This window comes from Rhipicephalus microplus, chromosome X (assembly GCF_043290135.1).
Source record: "Rhipicephalus microplus isolate Deutch F79 chromosome X, USDA_Rmic, whole genome shotgun sequence".
Taxonomy (NCBI): Eukaryota; Metazoa; Arthropoda; class Arachnida; order Ixodida; family Ixodidae; genus Rhipicephalus; species Rhipicephalus microplus.
The window spans coordinates 4,417,033-4,438,081 of NC_134710.1; the positions used below are offsets into that span (position 1 = coordinate 4,417,033).

Consider the following 21,049-nt stretch of genomic DNA (forward strand, 5'->3'; position numbering starts at 1 on the left):
TGACAAAACTTGTAATCCCTTCGATTGATTTTTGTTCTTTTGCAGAATACACCTGCTCGGTGATTCCCGCCAAGGAAAGCGACTTGAGAATCGCCGTTACGCACTTTTTAAGCGAAATCAAGAATGGTTACACTCCGCGATTCCATTTCTGATGTGAACATCGACAAGGCAACTATGTTGCCACATTTATTTTAAGCGTTTAATTGCATTATAATTGTCATATTTGAATTCATGTTCCATGTTCGTGTATTCATGTTTTTTTTTCAAATCTAGTCATTAAAACTTTTTGTTATATCACGTGTTACTTTTTTTGTGCCAAAGAATCAAACATTGTGCCAAGAAGAGCAAACCATAAATGTGCTCTGATATAAGCAATTGTGTTGCAAACACCGGTTATATGAGGAAGTTCAATGCATATACCGGTTGCATTTTTAAATGTAAACATTTGGCAGATGTCTCGTTGGGTAGGTAAACTGGGAACTCCAATTGAAAAAGTATGTGAAAATGCGTAGACCCAATGTTTCTGAACAGACTTTGTTCCTTTTCAGAGGGGACTGTGGCTATGTTGCAGCGGCTTCTTCAAGGCACTCGCGGAGCAGTTAATGACCCTCCCATTTTACCGTGGAGCGTAGTTCGTGTGCATACACCGGAGGAAGGGTTCCGAGAAAACTGTGGATGTTTTGGGCCGTTCGTAGTATATGCCACGACTGGAGTAGTAGCCTTCTCCTCCAGTTAGTCTCGATTTCAAGGATGGTCGTTGCGTCAAAGTCTATTTGTTGGTCAAACGTCTCAAAAAGCTCGTCGACGGCGCTGTGCACTTCGTTGAACTTCCGGACGCCATCGGCATGCTGTTTGACTCGTTATAATTTGGGCTGCTGAGTTAGGAGGAGCAGCCCCTACTCGAGTGTATACGGTATTTCAAAACTGGTGTCCAGATTATAGTTATTATACAGACCAGTACCGACATGTTGCTAAAATTCTGGAACAAGATTTCCTTCTAAAATGACCCAATTTGTAACCTCCCTTCATCGCTTCTACTTCTGCCTTCTTCACTGCCCTGGCCCTTGCGGGATTAAATTGCGTGACTGCGGCTCACTGGCTGAGGTTAGACTATAGCATGAGCTTTGTGTGCTTGCAAAAAATGCTGCGGCGAATTTCAATGGAGACTAGATGACTTAAAGGTTATTTACCTGATGAGAAGTATAGGACAGAAGTGTGGCTCGTTTTTCAGACCGGAGAGCTGCGAAATCGGCGGAGAGCTGCGAAAGATTTGATCTTACAGATATGCATGACGGATATGCTTCTAGATTGGACCTTTTCAACGAGGACTATCTATCTATCTATCTATCTATCTATCTATCTATCTATCTATCTATCTATCTATCTATCTATCTATCTATCTATCTATCTATCTATCTATCTATCTATCTATCTATCTATCTATCTATCTATCTATCTATCTATCTATCTATCTATAAATCAATCAAACGAAAGCATGAGATATTTTTGGTAAAAGATGTAATTACAATCCCATTACATTACACACATAAGGAGCTTGATTCTATTCCCTTTCCATTCTTTCAACCATAGTCCCCATCCCATTCCCATTATATTTCGGAGTCGTAAAAATGTGGAACGATTTCGACGTTTTTCCAATTCCGGAGGGGCAATTCTGCAACACTGAATGGGTGGACTTTTAAAAAACACCAACTCGTTGCTCAGTTCGCATCTTTTGACACTTGACACGATTCTACGCTTCTGCTACGCAATGTATGATGCGCTATTAGGAATTTTTTTCGAGACTTTTTTGATATAGGAATCTTTTTCGAAACTTTCTCAACAAAAATTGTAGCTTTATGACAGAACCCCGGCTTGCCACACGTGCGGCCAGGTTCGGTCGTTATTGAGACCCGGGAGTTTCCATTATTTATTTTATTTACATTTTTCACAATTTTTCAGCCACGGACAACAATTTTTCACTCGCGGCCAACGAGTCCAGCACCGACACCGGATTCGCAATGATACAAGCTTCCTAACGCTATTGCGTTCAAAAGCTTTCCTAGATAATTTAATAACTGTAGTTCCTCATCCAAGCCTTTCAGACATTCTTCCTATACTGAAGTCAGTTTTAAACAACTTGCGCAGTTGAATATAACTATTTCCTTGCCTAGCCCCCCCCCCCCCCCGCCCAATAGTCATATTAAAATGGCGAACCGTCATACGAGTAAAAGATTCCAAGGTAAGGTTCTCTGAAAATGGCAGTCAAAACGAAATGTAAAGAAATTAAATGCTATACTAAAATAAGTATAGACATAGGTGAACTACCGAACGAAAATTTCATGATATTAAGGCTCTGACGCAAGAAAACTTGATGCTAATTCGTTTTGAAAAGCGAATATATTTGCTGCGAATGAAAACATATACTTGTGTAATTGATAGGAAGAATGAATTGGAGCCCACGTGCGAAGCCTTCCATTTGGCATGCTGGTCAGCTAACGCACCTTCCGACGATGCATTGCTGATGGACTAATGACATTGGCGTCTGTGCTCGCGAAAGTCATATAGTCTGTAGCTGTCGCTAGCTGGTAGGTCAGAAGAGGGCAATCTTGAGTTTTAAATGAAGAACTTCCAGCGGCTGCTTCTGCTCCTTCCAGCTCCTCAGACGACGTGTAACTGGTAGACCGCCGTCTTTCGAAGGGGTCTCCATGACGCTGGGGAAGGTCGTCTCGATATAAATATGCGGGCGCCCGGGCTTTAGTGGAGTGCCCGTACCACCAGCGTCACCTTAGCGTCCTGAACTTTAGCGAGCATGTGCGCGACGACCATGCCAGGTCACCCTGGACTAGGTCGGCTCGGCTGCACGGGGCGAAGATGCACTGTCCAGCAGGCCTACAACCGAGGTGGATTGGTGGCCCCAGCTTGCTGAAACCTGTGGCGGCAAGTAATGCGCCGATAATGAGCGATAAAAGAAAAAAAGACTTTCTGACAAAATGAAATATACCGGTGAGATACAGGCGATCTCTGTGAGTCATCAAATATCGTAGACATACAGCCAGATGCCCCGTATTGACGCAAGGAAGCAGGTGGTCGAATATGTGCGGTAGATACTGCTGCTGAACAACAACATAGTGATTTCATTCTTTCGAGTATGTGATATAGACTACGTACCGTCGTGAATAATGGCCATGTTCAGCAAATTTTCCCGTCATGCCATTCGCAAAACAACAAACTGGGGTTTATTAGTCAGTATCTGGGAACATTGAATTTTAATGCTTAGTTTGTAGCATGCCTTTTGTAGCCCATGCTGCGAACCAACCGAATGATTTACTGTTGCAATAAACTTGTAAATCCTTGCCAAATAACTTGGCGAAAGTTGCATGCCATCCCTTTTATATATGCTCACTACGCTAGCGACAAGGAACAACACACGTGAACGGAGCTACGTAAGGAGGTTATTCACCCCTCAAGTGCCCGCACTACGTCGTTGTCGCACTTCATCAACCAAAGGGAACGGAAGGAATATACTGAGGCACTGTACCATATCAGATTCAAAACAGTGAAACAAATAATAAAAAAATTCACAGCATATCCACGGAATGAATGATGATGAGTGGGGTGAAGGGCTCGTCAATGCGTCCATGCTTCCGCCAATGCGTCTGTCCGTCCGTAGATAGACGGATGGAGGCACAGACAGACAAACAGACAGACAGACAGACAGACAGACAGACAGACAGACAGACAGACAGACAGACAGACAGACAGACAGACAGACAGGCGGACACATGGACGGTAGGATGAACGAATGGACGCATGGACGCACGCACAGTCGAACGCATGGACGGACGCGTGAACGGACACTTGAACGGGCTCACGTACGGTTGGACTGACGCACGTACGGATGGACAGACGCACGGACGGAAGTATGGACGTATTCACGAACGCTTCGCCCTACTCACCATCAGTCATGCAACCAGTGGTTACAAACGCGTCCGTCCATCTGTAGATAGATGGACGGACGCACGGATGGACGAACAGACAGATACGCACGAATAGACGCATAGACAGACGCGTGGGTGGGCGCACATGCGGATGGACTGACGCACGGACAAACGGACGGACAAACGGACGGACGGACCTACGGAGGGGTGCACGTACGAATGGACAGATGGACGAACGTATCGAGGCACGGACGCATTGGCGAACGCTTCGCCCCACTCATCATCATTCATGCCGCCGGTGGTTACAAACGGGTAAGTGCCACCGGTGGTCAAAAAAATATTGGGGACGAACGGGTGACGCTTCAAGGAGCTGCGCCCCCCCACCAAAAAATGGTGGATCCCACGTACACTGGGAATCGATGATAAGCGAAGCACGAAGGAGGAAGGTTGAACTGCCTCATTAAAATGAGCACAACGTTACAAAGCACATGTAAATTATGGCGCACATGGTTTCCATGTCATGACTATCATGTTTGCGCTGGGAATTTGTATTCGTCGTCCATTCACATCACCTAATCCCAAAATTGGTATATGCGCCGCTAGTGAAACGGCCTCGAGCGCATCATGGGCACTGCATGTAGTCGTATTCTTACATGGCACACATTCACCGGAAGGGGACATCTAGAAGCGTGCGCGATAGATAGTGAAGACGACGAAGTGGAAATATGCATGCTATAGAATGGGACAGCTTTGGCTCTACGCTGAATAAACGGGTCATCTCTTTCTAATGTCTGTGAACCGGATATTTGTTAGAACACAAGTGATAATTTTTACGTAAGGACCTGACCCTTATGTTCGCCTCAGTCATGTCATGTCATACCAGTTTTGCGATATGTTATGTAAACGATACCACCGCAGGAGCAGCAAAACCATGACATTTAAGTTTTGACATTCATAATATATGTCATGATTTTTCATGTTTTGACTTGTCATTTGTGCTCGTCATACAGTCGTGCTATTCTGTACCGGTTTTGGTATAGGTGGTGGAGGAAGCTGGTGGAGAAGACACATTGGACGCTAGCGGGGAGCGAGAGTGCATCAGCGTCAGAGTGCTCATGGTCGAATTGGTAAACGACACGATTGTGATAGCTTCGCCGCCAAAGTGCACTGTGACCGAGGCGTCCCGAGGGATCTTTCAGTACCGAGGGCATAGTGGCACTTGACAATGTCAAAATGGTGGCCTTAAAGATACGGACGAAAGTTAGCCAAAACCGAAACTATGCAAGGCATTCCTTCTCAGTGATCGCAAAATTACACTCCACTTTCGTGCAAGCTCAACTCACGTAAGCGACGACGTATTCGTCATATCCCACTTTTTTATAGCGAATTCTAATACTGCATTAAGGTGAAAGGTACGTGCATCAGTATGAAATGCTGTAGCCATATCCAGGTCAAAGTTTCTAAGATTGGAGAATATTTTAGCTGGTGCAGTTGTTTCGAAAGCTTTATCGCACTCTTGTGACCAAGCAGGAAGACCCTTAGCGGCTGTAATATGATTGGTAAGCGGTGCTATGACGTATACAAAGTCGAGTACAAATCGGCGAAAGTAAGAACAACACTCAATGAAATTGGAAGCGTAATCGCCAACGTTTCACTTGGCACAGTAGAACCCCTTCTTTCCAGATGACATAACCCAGTATCTTTTTGATGTTTACTTGTAGACCAGATGAAGAGAGGCATAATATAATGTCACGAAGTCGGGCAAGGTGAGTAAAAAAATTCCTAGAAGAGACTACGATGTTGTCAAGGTAGCAAAGGCCGGTGTTGTACGAGTAGCCGTGAAAAATGTTATTTATCATCCCTTCCAAAGTAGCGGGAGCGCTGCTCATACCGAACGACATGACATTAAACTACATGCAACGCATGTCATGATCTTCAGGTTTGCACCGGTTACCCTCGTGATTCATTCACGCCGAGTAATACCGAATTTGGTCTTTGAGAAGGTCGTGAAAAGACCGCGAGCGCATCATAAGCATGACATGTAGTCATTTTCTTACATAACACACATGTCATGATTTCCACGTGACTGCATTTCACTTATGTTCACCACGCATTCAAGTCATATTATTCCAAATCAATTTCAGTGTAGATCACATTAGCCAAACGGCCACCAGATATATATATATATATATATATATATATATATATATATATATATATATATATATATATATATATATATATATATATATATATATATATATATATATATATATATATATAAGGGAAAGAAGTGTATACCGAAGGGCTCGTTTTTTTCCTGCTCACGACTGGTTATTTTTTAATCCACTTTTCTTTCTTCTTATTTACATTCCATTGGTTCTAATAACTTCCCCTGTACATTCCTTGGCATTACTGTCTGTTAGATCGCATTAATATTGTGTTAAACACGAAAAACAAGCCCTTAGGTATACACTTCTTTCCCTTATTTCATTGAACGAGGGTCTCGTACTGGCAGACTTGGTGTGTTTAGGTTGTATAAGAGGGACAATTATTCAGCTGCTCGCTCATAATAAGTTCACGTGCCACGTGACGCCAAACATGCGCATGAGAGTGTTTTCACACTCGTCGTTTGGCTTATAGATGGCGCTGTCTGTCACTCTTACTTCTAAATTCACATATAAACCCAAAAAAGTGGATGGAAGGAAGGCCGCTGTGGTAGCTCAGTGGTTGGAGCGTCGAACGCGTTATTCGAGGGTCGTAGGTTCGATTCCTGCTCGCGGCTGGTTATTTTTTCATCCACTTTTTTTTCTTCAATTTACATTCCATGGTTTTAATACCTTCCCCTGTACATTCCTTGGCATTACTGTCTGTTAGATCTCATTATTATTGTGTTAAAACACGGAAAAACGAGCCCTTAGGTATACACTTCTTTCTTCTTTCCCTTATATATATATATATATATATATATATATATATATATATATATAGAGAGAGAGAGAGAGAGAGAGAGAGAGAGAGTTAGGAAGAGTTAATGGAGAATACCTTAGTAACCTGCGCTTCGCCAATGACATTGCATTGCTGAGTAACTCAGGAATGAATTGCAACTGATGATTACGGAGTTACACAGGGAGAGCAGAAAAGTGGGTCTTAAAATTAATCTGCAGAAAACGAAAGTAATGTACAACAACCTCGGAAAGGAACAGCGCTTCGAGATAGGTAATAGTGCACTTGAAGTTGTAAAAGACTATGTCTACTTAGGGCAGGTAATAACCGCAGAGCCTAACCACGAGATTGAAGTAACTAGAAGAATAAGAATGGGGTGGAGCACATTCGGCAAGCACTTTCAAATTATGACAGGTAGATTGCCACTATCCCTCAAGAGGAAGGTATATAACAGCTGTATCTTACCGGTACTTAGCTACGGAGCAGAAACCTGGAGACTTACAAAGAGGGTTCAGCTTAAGTGGAGGACGACGCAGCGAGCAATGGAAAGAAAAATGGTAGGTGTAAACTTGAGAGACAAGAAGAGAGCAGAGTGGATTAGGGTACAAATGGGGTTAAGGATACCATAGCTGAAATCAAGAAGAGGAAATGGACATGGGCCGGGCATGTAGCGCGTAGACAGGATAACCGCTGGTCATTAAGGGTAACTGACTGGATTCCCAGAGAAGACAATTGGTTAGGGGGAGACAGAAGGTTGATGGGCAGATGAGATTAAGAAGTTTGCGGGTGTAAATTGGCAGCAGCAAGCACAGGACTGGGTTAACTGGCGGAACATGGGCGAGGTTTTTGTCCGGCAGTGGACGTAGTCAGGCTGATGATAAATATATATATATAAGATCAAACTCGCCGACCTTCGCTAAGAAATACTCCGCATTTATTATTATGTGGAGTTTTACATTGTAAAACCAAGATGTGACTCTAAGAGACGCCATATTGGGGGGCTCAGGAAATCTTGACTATATGGTGGTCTTTGACGAGCAGTGAAATCACACAATACCCCGGCCTCTACGTTTTCGCCTTCATCGAAGCGTACCACCCATGAATGGGATCAAATGCACGGCCTTGACGTCAAGCAGCCTAAATCCTAACCAGCGTAAAGTCGTCACCAGTGCGACTACTAGTATTGTGGCTTGCTCGCTGGCTCGTGTGCTTCGACATCGTCCTGTCTTCACTACACCTCATTATAACAAAGTTGTATATTATATAGAAATAAATAATTAAAGTTCGTTATATAGAAGGATTCGTAATAGGTTCATTTTAAACGACAAATATTTATAAAACTATTTTTTATTTACTTCGTTGTAACCAATACTTTGTTGTATTTGTGTTCAATGAAACGATCATAAGTGCAAAAAAGCTAAATAAACTTGCAAGGGATGCACACAACCTATGCCGGTCTCATTACTAGAGGTCTAGTAGAAATGAAGCTCGGTTCACCAAATTTAGCTTTTCCGTGTGGTGGTCAGATATTGCTGATACCAGTGTTTTTCAGATTGGAGCTGCCGGTATTTTAAAAGTGGTATGTGGTATTGCGGCATTTATTTGAAAAAAAGTAAAAAAAGTACAGACTGCCAAAGTGTCAAGCAGGAGTGCAAGGAACATTTATGGCTAAAAAGAAAATTGGCATGGGAGATGACGCTTTTGGGTTTTGCATACTTGTGGACAGAGGGAAAATCCAGAGAAAAAAACCAAAAATTGGTGCACTGCATACGCAATGACATTGATGAACTAAAAGAAGAGTGCGAAGTAATATTAGGAGATATGAATGCGCACATAGAAGACATGGATGGATATGCTGACCCAACAGACATAATGCTATAGATAAGTGTGAAAGCCATGATTTAATCACTTGCAACAGTACCGAGAAGTGCGAAGGGCAGATAACATGGCAGGCGAGAAGGCTGCAGTCGACCGTAGATTACGTAAAATTGTCATATAGGATGTATGATCGGCTAAGGGTGCTGAATATAGATAAATATAGGTCCAGAAGCTTAGGTAGTGATCACAAACGTATCAAGCTGAGTTTTGGAAGAAAAATAAAAATGGAATGGTGGCATTAGGAACAACAACACGGTAATATTTATTAAAAAAGTCAAATAGAAATAGCAACTGAAGAGATTGAGTAAATAATCACCGAAGATACTAAAACAGAGTGGACGTACACAAATCTAATTCGATTGCTCGAAATAGAGCTTGCGTATTGTGCTGTGCCATCATGGCACAGCACATTCAACGTACCCACTATACGCCGTGACGATCACTGACAACAACTGGCTTGTGCTGTCGACGACGCCTTATTTCACTTCGCGACGCATTTCATATGACTGGAAGCAACCAACAACCACCAAGAGAATGTGCACCGACCTCATCATTGCCTACACGGCTAGATCCGATACCGCAGAAATGTAATAATTAAGGCAAAACGAAATTCACAAATTAACAATACATAACAATTACGACCAATAAACTGTATATAACTGCAGTGGTCAATGTCACAGGTGATTTACAGTACTAACACGTAACGATCCTATTGCTTCGCCCACACATCAATTACTTCATGAATATGGCACAATATCTTTTTAGAGTTTTGATGTAGAAAGGATCGACACATGCGAGTACTCCTTTGAAGGAAAACGTAGAGAACTCCTTCTGTCTAACAATAATTTGTGTTTCATATCTCTCTCTGTATTTCTGCTGCTTTCATTTGTTCAAAGTACTTTCCATTGAAATATTACTGGCTGCCATCGTAACAAAGAGAAAAAATCCACAGGTCGACATAAAGCAATCAAATTCTTTGGCAACACCTCACATGCAAGCACCAGCAAGCTCCTTTCATGCAGTCTTGTACACTCCAGAGAGTGTAGACAGAACTGGTTGCTAGGCCAGTCCTCGACCAATAAAGTGGTCTATTGACCTTTTCAAGGTTGCAATAGAAGCTGCAAGCGTTGCGCCCCAAGATATTTCTGGCTGCTTTATTTATCATTCACCAACACTGAAGCAAGCCATGTTTTTAAGTTGACCCGGAATAAGGAAAGCCTCTTTTAACGCTTTCAGATCAAGGACGGGCACGTAGAATTCAAGAAAACCTCTCAAAATCTGGTGTTAACGTAGAAGAATGTTTATTCGAGCAGCAGTGTGTATGATTGTAGACACCAAATTTGGAGGTGCGTCATACGCCAAGTGTTTTTTCAGATGGCCTGAAACTGTGTGCACACTCGTGCAGGCTTCCTCATTTGACTACGCGTGGTAATCTAACATCATTGTGCTGCGTTCTGCTGCAGATAATCACTTTGTCGGATACACTACAACGTACGGCGATCGTTCGACGTGCCGTGTAACGTGAGCAGTGTTAAGAGTACTTTTCTCTTGGCTTAAAACGAATGCTACAAGCAAAAATCAAAGTGTGCATGCATTTACGGTCTAAAATTTGTTTCTTTTTATCCAAGAGTTGAAGCCGACTAATTTCCAAATAATGAGATATTTCATGACACGCTATATAAGAATACTTAATGAAACTCTCAAAAAACATGTGTTTAATTTATAGTTTCGACTGTAATACTCAGTACCCTGGAATCATGTCATACAAATTTGATGCAATTGCAGGGTTCATCACAATTTGTGCTTGAAGGGGATATTTGGCTAAGTGCAGAAAGAAAAGTGTTTGAAAACTGTGGGCTTTTTGCCAAGGTCTTTCTTCCCTGCCACTGCCGGTATGCTGCGTCCGAGGACCAACCTAGAAGTAGTCCAGAGTCGGCGTTTGAACACAGTGACTTTGTACACAGTGTCTGTATACAGCTGTGAAAAATGACCTGGTCAACCAGATGCGCAATCGCATTGCACATGTGGGCTGCATATGCCCTGTTAATGTTAATGTTACGCGCACCAAATACATTGCAACGAAAGTAGTGGACACGAACCTCGAGCAGAGAAAGAGGAAGGTGAACTGCGGCTCGCCGGCCTACATCGTATTAGCTATCGTGCTAAATAAATCGCTTCTTTGTAGAGCCATTTCCTGCCTGTAAAGATGCCCTGGAACACATTTTAAGCAAGGTCAAAAATCGCTGCCGATCGGTAGTCGAGGCTTCCAAGAACACGCGAGCCAAATATTATAGCGCAGCACACGGCCTGCAATTTACAATCAATTGTGAAAGTCAGCTGTACATTGCTTTCTCTTCTCTCAACAAATGATGGAACACGCTCGAAAATTACTCGTAGAAAACTATCTATCAGCCATTGGCAGATTTGAACATGGCGCACTCGGTCGTTACAAGGATCCCCACGGGAGGCTGCGACTTGTCCACGCGTGCACGCGCGATCACACTGAAGAAGTTGCGTATTCGAAGCAAAAAAAGTGCTCAAGGTCAAAAGGCACACGTGACACTTGGTTTCCTTGTGCCATCGCACCCTGCTTAGCTTGCAGCGTACAACTAACTTTTGTAACTCCGGTCATGCTCGGTGGACTCGAAAAAGTTTTGCAACCTTCAGCACTTTTTCGTTTTTTTTAATATGGAGCTTTTCAGTGCAATCAAGTGTGCACGCGTGGACAACTTTCGGCCTTCTGTGGCGGCTGAGTAACGACCGTGTGTACCATGTTCAAATCAGTTAATGGCTGTTCCAGTGACTGTGACGAGCCATTTTTGAGCTTCTTCAGTCATTTGTCGAGAGAAGAGAAAGCAATTTTGAGCTGACTGAAAGTTTGTGAATTCCAGGCTGCGTGCCGAACAACAATATTTGGCTAGCGAGTTCTCAGCAGCTTCCACTACCAACTTTCAGTGTTTTCCAACCATGCGCAAAAAGTGTTGCAGGGCTCCTTTAAAACACCCCGTTTCAATATGTACAGTTTGTATTAGTTTTCGGTGGGGTTCGCCTACAATCTTTAACATGGTCAGAGCTGCCACTCGTATGTGATGTGGCACACTTCGGCTTAACTCTTCGGCGTGCTGCACAGACATCATGCCAATGCCGTCGGTGAAGATGTACGGCTTCCTGCCTAAGGGGTGGGCACCGCCGATGATGTCCAGTTCCTCCTGCACGTCGCACGGCTTGACACGTACAGGCTGCTCGGTCGAAGAGAAGCACTGGCCCATGCGCGCCATGTGCTTGGCAACGTTGGGGATGCCCTCAAACTTGCTCATCCACTGGCGGATCGTCACGGCACTGTTCTGCCGCTCGTCGGCCGCGTACATCCACGTGCTGCGCGATGACAGCGACAGCAAACTGAGGACCTCGGCTTGCGACACAGCATGCAAAATGGCAGATCGAAAGAACAGCCGCACGTCCTAAGCCAATCATAAGTGAACAACAGAAAAGAGCGAAGCTGGCTGATCCTAAAGACTTAGCGTGGCCTGCTTGGCTAATGGCGCAAGCAAAGTAGAGTCGAACCACAGCCTGTCCCAGATTATGCAAGACGATGGAAACTCCAGCGCCATAAATAACGTTGAAGGCTCACTACGGCATCCCAGGTAGAAGCGCCAACCTTTCGTCGCTTGTGCTCGGCTGGGGCCGGCAGGTAATGTCGGCCTGGTGGCAGTGCAGACCATCTCAGTCGGTGGGCACGACTGATGAGCAATGGCGGAAGATAAGCAACGACGTGGAGGCTTTCTTGCTGGTACCTGACATTTGCCCTCGAGCCTGAAGAGTTTCATTCATTCATGTCAATTACATTGACACTATATAATATCTCGCGTATGCCTATGAGTGTCAGCTATAGAGAATATGTCGGTGTACGCTAGGCATAGCGATTTGTAACCACCTCATATTTTCTCATATTTTGTTTCGGTCGTGTATTGAATTATTTGTGCAATTATATATCTATAGTGTACTCTATGTAAATTACAAAGTTATGCTAATCTGTATGCATGTATTATGAAGGTAATCTATATGTACTGAGCTATTTAGTACATCCGTTGGTGTATAGTTTCTTTTGTGTATGGTTTGTACGCAAGACGTGGTTGTTTGTAGTGGGCTCACATTTTTCCTTCGGGTCCTGTACAAAGTGATTTATCTGTTCAGTACATATTTTTTTCTTTTTTTCCCTCCTCTTGTTGTTGTTATTTTTGTTGTCTGTTTATGTACTGAGAACACCGTTGTACGCTGGTGCCAAAACGGGGGCCCGCAGCTTCGTCAAGCTATCCTTGCGATGGCTTTTTCTGCCGGCCTCCGGCATTGTGTACTATGTACATGATGTCAATAAAGTTCACTGTTCACTGTTCACTGTTCAAAATGAAAGTGACAATTCAAAAACCCACCCATACAAAAGCCTACTAAAGCTGCGAGAGAGAAACTTAGAGCTGGTGTTCAAGTGAAACCAGAGTATAAGAATTCGAATAGCACACAAAACATGGCCACCAGAAGACGAACTGGCAATGTAGGCTAGCAGCTAGTTTATTGAAATTCAAGTCATGCAACGCGACTGAGTGATTGCTGATGAATGAATTAGTGTTTACTGAGTGCTGCACACTGAATACAAAACTACTCGAAGGATGGTTGGTCTCCACCTGCCTTTTTCAGGATGAAGACGAACTCCGCCTTTTTTCCCCAATTAAGCCCCGATCGTTGGCTAGCGCTCGAACACTTTCACTTGCACAAAGCACATACAGGACAGAACGTACAGGATCAATATGTGATTGATTAGAACTTCTGTATAAGTAACAGCAGCACTAGAATGAGGTTCTGTAATCAATGTAGTTATATCATTGGGACGTAAAAACAGCGCAAAAATATAGACAAGGACAGAGGAATAGACGACAACGCGCTGTGATTGAGCCGGGTTGAGAGGCTGAAGTTGACGGGCTACCCTGATACGGAAATCTTGGGGAGTTGTCAAAAGCTAATCAAGTGAGTCAAAGGCGTAAGTGATACGCAAAGCAGAACAGAGCGCGTGCGCAATGAAAACAAACCGGTTGGGGTACCCTACGTGCACAAGTTTTCACATTGCTTGATAAATGCGGCCAGTAGGTATGGGGTGCACGTAGTGATGTCCGCACCCAAGTAGTAGTCCTCCATTTGCTCCCGCGTGCATAAAAGCATTTCGGGTCTATGAAAGACCTGCGCGTACTGTCCGGAGAAGAAAAAAAATAGATATGTTCAGTGTACAGCCTGTGTTGTATATATGTTGCCATTGTCATGCGGTGGGGGGGGGGGGGTCGCATAGGACAAACCGGGCTGTGCATTAACGTAAAACTAAAAGAACACTTAATTTTTTGAACGGCTGTTGGCGGGTGCCACCTACCAGCTTATTGTAGGGAGTGTGGCTGCCAATCTTTGGCAGATAAAGCCACTTGTTTGTTTGGACATCGAGATAAGTACACCAGCGAAGTGATGGAGGCTTTTTTCATTGAAAAGCAAGAGAAAGGTGCGTAAGCAAGCCGTCTGTGGCCCTTGGTGTAAAAGAAGTTCGGTACCTGGGTACAGCGCTGTCTCGTTGAAGTGATTGTTAGTTTGTTGGGGACCGTTCCGTAAGTTTTTGGCAAGTAGGAAGGCACGTTTTTTGTGTTTTTTGTGGTTGTTACACACATATTGGGACGCCTTTTTCGCTCCTTGTTTAGCGAAAGTGTCTTGTGAAGTTGAAACATCTAGATCTGTTTCATTGGTCTCCGCTTTTCGCTTCCTTGATGTTTACGTAGGGGCGAAGCTCGTGCAGTAGGATCTTTGCGAGGCTTCTTTGCACTTGGAATCAACTAGGAAGGATAGTCCTCAAAAAGAGTAGGTGCGGAGTCAGGGATACGTTATCTGATGTGGAACGCAAGCACATAGTCTTCATCACGCAAGTGTCTGCTGCATACAACTGTTTTTGCAGTTTTGTCGTTGATCATGAGGTTGTCTCTCGCAACATTCTTTTGTCACTTGGCGCACAGGTGAGTATTGCTTGAGAATCGGGCAAAAGAAACACCGGGTGTCTACCCCAAACAGAACTTGTAATACGAAACCATGGAGATCGAGTGGCCGTGACGGAACGCAGCAACACACCTTCACACACCTTATATCAATGTGCATAATGCGCGCACTGAAGGCTGCACGACTGTCTTCTCGACTAGAGAAATCACTGTAGACTGAACACTGACAAATCAACGAATGAAATGTATGTGATGTTTCTGTTTCAGCTTCATGGTTGCCAGATTCAGTTTTATGTAAATTATTTTGCCCTCAGGGGGCACTACTCTGTGTATATATTATATTAGGAGATATCAATGCGCACATAGAATATAAGGATGGATATACTGGCTCAACAGACATAGCGCTAATCAATATGTGTGAAAGGCATGATTTAACCATTTGCAACAGCACCGAGAAATGCGAAGGGCAGATAATATGGGAGGTGGGAAGACTACAGTCGACCATAGGTTAAGCAAAATTGTCACATAGGATGTATGATCGGCTTAGGGGGATGAATATAGATAAATATGGGTCCAGAAGCTTAGGTAGTGATCACAAACGTATCAAGCTGAGTTTTAGAAGAAAAAAATCGGAAAGGCGGCATTAGGAGCAACCACACGGTAATATTTATTCGGAAAGGCAAATAGAAATAGCAACTGAAGAGATTGACTAAATATTCACCAAGGATACTAAAACAAAGTACACGTAAAAAAATCTAACTCGATTGTTTGAGTTAGAGCTTGCTAAGGTACGAGTCAAATCAACCTAGAAAAACAGACACAAACAGAAGAGCTGGTGCGATAAGGAAGTTAGGGGGCAATAGTAAGACGTCAAGAAGCCTCCAGGGAACACAGATACGCTAAACAGAGGGGTGAAACGGAAGGTGATATCAAAAGAAAATGAGATATAACTTTTTGAGGTGCAGAAGAAGCCTCCAATTTGATCACTAACAAGATTAGAAGAAAGGGGGCCCACTGGATGGTGGAAGCAAAAAAAGAGGATAGAAAGGCCGCTGCAAAGTTTTGGAACCTTCTCAATTCTCTGAGTAATAAGACAAACCTGAAACAGAGGTTCAAGAGGCCAGACTAGAAGGGGATGAGGCAATGGAATGTACAAAAACAATGATGACAGAAAAAGTTTAGCACCAAAAAAAAACGCTGCATGCACCGTACCAGATCAGGATGCACCAATTAGCTCAGTGGCTCCACTGCGACAGCGAGAGTGAGAAAGGGCAGAGGAAAAAGTTCCTAATAGCACATAAAGAGGCTCTGATGGCATCCCAATCATGTTAATAAAAAAACTAGGACCAAACTTTAAACAAACATTAAGAGAGGCAGCGAGCAAATCAATAATGAAGGGTGAATATCCCATTGGGTGGAATCTAAGCAGGATAAGCATGAGCTATAAAGAAAAGGGGGACAAAGCCGATATAAACAACTACCGTCCTATAACAGTGACATCAATAGTTTACAGGCTGGTGATGCAGATAGTAAAGGAAGGACTATAGACATGGATGGAGAATGAGGGGGTGCTGGGAGAACTACAAAATGGGTTCCGTGAACGAAAGAGGTTGGAGGACAATCTGTTCTTGTTGATGCAGTGTATTGGAATGACGGAAAAAGAACACAGGCCCCTGTGGCAGGCGTTTCTAGATATCCAGGGCTTGCCGTCGTTGAGGTCTAGATAGACAGGAGGCTGCGGAACCTTGCGCGGTGCTCCCTCCCTCCCCACGCAGGATTGCCATAAAAAGTATATTTCTCTCTCTCTTCTAGATATCAAGGGAGCTTACGATAGTGTGATTCTAGAAAACTGGAGGGGAATAAATACTGGATACACTAGATGTGGAAGATGGAATAACTAATCTTCTAAATGAAATCTATAAAAGTAACAAGGTAGTTATCAAATGGGAAGAACAGGTATTTAAACCTATAGAGATACAACGCGGGTTCCTACCGGGATGTCCCTTCTCACCTTTGTTATTTATTCTGTATCTCCAGAGACTAGAAGCCAAACTAGAGGGGAGTCGACTGGGCTTCAGCCTCTCCTTTGCCAAGCAAGGAAAACACATAGAATAGATATTAGCAGCACTGATGTATACAGATGATATAGTATTAATAGCTGACAACAAGGAAGATAAGCAGGCATTGATAGACATCTGTGGTAATGAGGGAGATAGCTTAAATTTGAATTTCAGCAGAGAGAAGTCGGCAATCATGATTTTTAATGATAACAAAGGCAGTGAGCATAAGATACTGGAAGTCCGGCTGCAAATAGTGGATAAATAGAAATATTTGGGCGTATGGATAAATAACGGGGCTGAGTATCTGAGGTAGCCCGAAAGATACGTAATGACCAGGGGCACCAGGAATGCAGCTGTATTGAAAAATAGGGCTCTGTGGAACTACAATAGGTATGACGTTATGAGAGGAATTCGGATAGGTGTCATGGTCCCGGGTTTGACGTTCGGCAATGCGGTCTTGTGCATGAAATCAGAAGTTCGAGCAAGATTGGAAATTAAACAACGTCGCATAGGTAGACTTGCTCTGGGAGCACACTGGCATACCCCAAATCAGTGGGTACAGGGAGACATGGGATGAACATCGTTTGAGTGCAGGGAAGCTAGCAGCAAGATAGAATTTCAGGAGCGGTTGAGAAAAATTAGAGAGAAGCGTTGGGCTAGGAAAGTTTTCAGTTACTTGTACATGAAGAATGTCGATACTAAATGGAGGAAACGAACTCGAAAATTGTCAAGTAAGTATGTAGACAGCAGAAGAATACCAAGCCAACAGGAAACATCGGTTAAGAAGAAGGTGAAGGAAACACAGAGGGACATGTGGAAGATGAGAATGTTTACGAAATCATCACTGGAGACCTACCGAACTTTTAAACAGGAAATTGCAAGGGAAAAGATCTACAATAATTCTTGGGGTAGTTATCTGCTCTTCGAGGCTAGAACGGGAGCATTGTGGTTTAGAGACAGTGAAGGCAAAATAGACTTTAAACAGGTAGAAACAACCAGGAGGAGGCTAACTGATCAGTGGCTATAATCGTGAGCCACCACCCGATCTAAAGGGCACAGCAGGAGACATCCATCCATCCAGCCATGCACGGCATTGTACATAATGGAGTTCTTGCTTGGCTACCAGCTGCTGCGTACTCCTTGTCGGCCGGCGCTTCAGCGCCGTGCTCTGTGTTCTCCGTGTTGCGAATAAATCCCAGAATAAAGGAAGCGACAGTAGAGATAAAGGGAAATCGAACAACAACCTAGCTGCTTGTAGCACTAAGCCACAAGAAAATTCATACAGATTCTTTAGAAAAAAATGGGAGATCTCACGCACAGTGGGAATCAGTGATATGCGAAGCACGAATGAGGAAGGTTGATATGTCCCTTCAATATCACCACAACGTTATAAGGTAGAGGTAAATTGGGCCGTACACAATTTCTGTGTCATGATCTTCATGTTTTGATGAGTCGTTTACCTTCGTCATGTATTCACGTCACGTGATACCAAATTTAGTATATGTGAATTTAGTGAAACGGCCGAGAGCACGCAATGAGCGCGGTATGTTGTCATGTTCCTACATGACCCACGTGTCGAGATTACCATGTTTGCACCAGTCATATATTTCTTCATCCAATGACTTCACATAACACCCAATTTATTATATGTGGAGCTAGCAAAACGGCCGTGAGAGCATCATGAAGGGCTAATATACTCCAACGTAGCGTTGACGCGCGCGAATGCTGGGCACAGCGACGCAACGTTAGCAAAACGCGAGCGCTCTATAGTGTGACGCCAGGCGGGACCAGCGCGACCAGTGTCTGTTAAGGCCCCTGTATTTTTCAAAGGTAGCGAAAACCATTGTACAAAAAGCGGAGGAGAATTTCCTCCCTGCCCTCTACGTCTCTCCTCACTCCGGCGAGCGTTTCTGCTACCCTATTGGACCAAGCGCGACACGTGACCAATGAACCTTGTTGACCCCTCGGCTCCGCCGAGCAGCGACGCCATGAGTGAGCGCACTGCATCTCGCTCATACATGTGTTGCCTTTAGCAAGGCGGCCTCGGATGCAGCGCAATGCCGACCTGCTGTGCCGTTGGCTGCTCCAGCAGCATTGCAAAAGGCGACAAGCTTTTCGTGGTTCCACGAGGGAAAAATAATGAGGAGCGGAGAGCGGTATGGCTGCATCGCATTGGCAGGAAAAACTTCGATTGTCACCGAGGGAGGCTTTGCGAGGTAAGCACTCACTACAGAACTTCTTCGCGTAGACATGCCTCCGGAAGGCTTTCAGATAAAGCTCATCCTTGGTTCAGGTTCATGTTAAACAAAAGCAGCTTGAAGTTTCCGTCGACGCTTTCTCGCACGATTTCAACCACGATGACAGCTCGATCGTTTTTAGCTTGCTCGAATATTCGAATACGGCCACAACATAATTACTGTTGAATGTTTGGCGTTCGCGATTTGCTTTCTAAATGGAACCATTTGCAGCGGAAGCAATTATGCTTCTCCAGAGATCAACCACGTCTTTGATCGTTTTCCTTTTTTTTCGCTCGAACTTTGATTACCTGTAGGCAAAATTTCGGCGTTTATTGCTTTATTGTGGTTTATTGTGTTCTCAGTTTGTATTCTTTCATATTTATCTCACTTTTGCGCACTTCCATGACCGAATTTCGTGCATGCGTGTACAGCTAATATAAGAGAGTGTATGGTAAATATAATGCTGTATAGTTGTTTATTTGTGAAATGCATAGATACTTTCGTTCAAATTTCGAACATACTTGCGAAGTTGTACGCTTTCGATTAACAAAGAGAAAGGCACCTACTAAATGCAAGAAAATCATCTGGCTTTTGTGGCTGTTTGCATTTTTAACGTAAGAAGCAAAATATTTTGCTTCGGCAATATCACATCAGCCAAACTGCAAAAATGCGATAGAGGATGTCGGTATTTTTCAGAAACATCACGATGGATCAGTATGAGCCAGCAATCCTGGCACAAACTGAGATCAAGAAACTCAAGCCAAATGCGGTTCCTTCTATATTTGCGCATCGGCCTCTTCCGAAAGAGCGCAAGCCACCCCGCAAAAGGGGGAATAAAACGGTTCCTCGTGAGGCCCCTTTGTAGTTTCTATTCCTCTCTTGTGTTGTGAATGCGATTATGTTTTAGGATTTATATGACAATACAGTGTGTTTGGATCGCTGGCAGATAACATAGTTGCTGCATTTATCTTTATGACCTGTGAACCTGATTAATTCGGCATCCAATTCTCTCTTACTGTGGCAGCAAACATGCCCACCCCTACACTATACTTGCTCAACTCTTGCTTACAGCTGTATCCTTGGATGAGCCAGAAACGTCAGTGGGGAGGGCCCCGGACGCTGAACCAGGGGGCAGTTTATTTTGTGAGTTGACTGCGCTGTGATGACAAGTGTTCGCGCCTTTAGACTGTGTACTTACGCAATTCATGCTTACAGCTGCCTCCTCGGACAACAAAGCAACGTCAATAGACCGCGACCCTGAACCAGTGGGCAGCCCATTTTGTGAGTTAACTGCACTGTGATGGCAAATGTTCACGCCTCTAGCCTCTGTATTTACAATTCATGCTTACAGCTGCCTCATGGCAGCTGTAAGCATGAATTGCATCATGCATCAAATCAGAGGCTATCTCTGATCAGAAGCATCAAATCAGTGGCTATCTGATTTGATAGCGAAATTGTTTCGCCCTGTCCTCACTCTGCTGGAATGTTTTGCAGCGTTGGTGATCATTCGATGCTTTACGCATTTTATTTGCGCACTCAATAAAATGTACCTTCATCCCACTAAACGTTTGTGGTATTTTATGGATGAATCGTTTACACACGTCCCATTATGGAAGCAGGCATGCATGTCCCAAATTTCAGTAGGGCTCTGTTGTTCCTGTACGAACTCGAGCTCTAAGAGCACTCATATTAACTTTTGAGGGGCAGTTCCACACTTATAAACCCAAGAAAAATTACACGAAGACCAGATTTTTCTATCTTATGAAGCAGGCAACAGATTAAATCGACCATGAGTACTGCAAAGGCAGATTATAAACCCAAGAAAAATTACACAAAGCCCAGATTTTTCTATTTTGTGAAGCAGGTCCCAGATTAAATCGACGATGAGTACTGCAAAGGCAGATTGCGAAAAGGCGGCATTTCGTACATTTGGTTCCCCTCAAAACGCGAGATGATAGCTAAGGCACTGGCCG

The 21,049-nt window shown here is 43.8% G+C and overlaps 1 long non-coding RNA gene across 1 annotated transcript; it reads left to right on the forward strand.

Moving 5' to 3' along the window:
* Window positions 1-18,862: 18,862 nt before the first annotated feature.
* On the forward strand, window positions 18,863-19,928 carry LOC142776782 (uncharacterized). Its single transcript, XR_012887804.1, has 2 exons — window positions 18,863-19,055; window positions 19,773-19,928. It is a non-coding gene; the product is annotated as an uncharacterized LOC142776782 (long non-coding RNA).
* The last annotated feature ends 1,121 nt before the right edge of the window (window positions 19,929-21,049 follow it).